Here is a 1,566-nt window from a genome sequence, read left to right as displayed (position 1 = left end):
GACTACGCATGATTGAATATGGTGTGAATGTGCAAGTTTTAAATCTCTAATATATTTCTTACTAAGATTCTACTGAAAACTTTTATTATAAAATCAAGAAAATTAAAAATAAGCTGATTAAAACAAAGAGACAGAAACTACAGAGTCCCCACATGAGATCTATCCTGGGCCCGTGCCACAAATGGGGGCCCCATTGTGGCCCTACTTAACAATGAGCCCTTCATGTTTAGGGTCCTCTGCATGGCCTCTGCCAATCCTGGGTCTCTTTCCTTTCCATATAAAGTTAGTAATTGTCCGTTCCATCTCTTTGAAGAATGTTGTTGGAATCTGGATTGGGATTGCATTGTATGTGTAAATTGTAGTATTGACATTTTCACAATATTGAATCTTCCTATCCAGGAACATGGTATGTTCTTCCATTTCTGTAGGTCTCTTTTGGTTTCTTGTAGTAGTGCTTTGTAATTTTCTTTGTATAAGTCCTTTGTTTCTCTGGTTATGTTTATTCCTAAATATTTCATCCTTTGTGTGGTTATTGTAAATGGTATTGCTTTTCCAATGTCCTTTTTTCATCGCTATTTCTGTTGCTATAGAGAAACCAAATTGATTTTTGTATGTTGATCTTATACCCTGCCACTTTGCTGAATCTTTCAATGAGGTCTAATAGTTTTTTTTTACTGAGTCTTTGAAGTTTTCTATGTATAGGATCATATCATCTGCAAATAAGGAGTGTTTTACTTCCTCTTTGCCAATTTGAATGCCTTTAATTTCATGCTGTATAGCTCTGGCTATAACTTCCAGTACAATATTGAATAGGAGTGGTGATGAAGGGCATCCTTGTCTGATTCCTGTTCACAGGGGGAAGGCTTTCAGTTTTTCTCCATTGAGCGTGATGTAGGCTCTTGGTTTTGTATATATGCTCTTCCCTTCAATTCCTACTTTGTTGAGTTTTTTTAAATTTTTATCAAGAATGGATGTTGGATTTTGTCAAATATCTTTTCTGCATCAATTGATATGATCATGTGGTTCTTTTCCTTTTTCTTATTTATATGATGGATTATGCTGATTGTTTTCCTGATGTTGAACCATCCTTGCATTCCTTTTATGAAACCCACGTGGTCATGATGCATTATTATTATTATTATTATTTTTTGATGTGTTGTTTGATTCTGTTGGCTAGGATTTTGTTGAGGATTTTTGCATCTATATTCATGTGGGATATTGGTCTATAAGAGTTTTCCATCCTCTTCTATGTTCTGGGATAATTTGAGTAGAATTGGTGACAGTTCTTATCTGAATGTTTGGTAGAACTCACCTGTGAAGCCATCTGGGCCTGGGCTTTTGTTGTTTGGGAGTTTTTTGATGACCTGGTCAATTTTTTCTTTTGTTATGTGTTTGTTCAAATTTTCTACTTCTGTCTGAGTAAGTTTAGGTAGATCGTGTTTTTCTAAATATGTATCCATCTCATCCAAATTTTCGAATTTGTTGGAGAACAGCTCTTTGTAGTATTCTATTATCTTTTTCATTTCGTTTGGTTCTGTTGTGACTTCCCCTATGTGGTTTCTAATG

At 34.9% G+C, this 1,566-nt stretch overlaps 1 pseudogene; it reads right to left on the bottom strand.

Annotated features, from left to right (window-relative positions):
• LOC102834425 overlaps nt 1–1,566 on the bottom strand; it is a 66,974-nt pseudogene that overhangs the window by 2,093 nt on the left and 63,315 nt on the right.

The sequence above is a fragment of the Chrysochloris asiatica genome, unplaced genomic scaffold (genome assembly GCF_000296735.1).
Source record: "Chrysochloris asiatica unplaced genomic scaffold, ChrAsi1.0 scaffold00422, whole genome shotgun sequence".
NCBI lineage: Eukaryota > Metazoa > Chordata > Mammalia > Afrosoricida > Chrysochloridae > Chrysochloris > Chrysochloris asiatica.
This window is presented reverse-complemented; position numbering and strand designations above follow the sequence as displayed.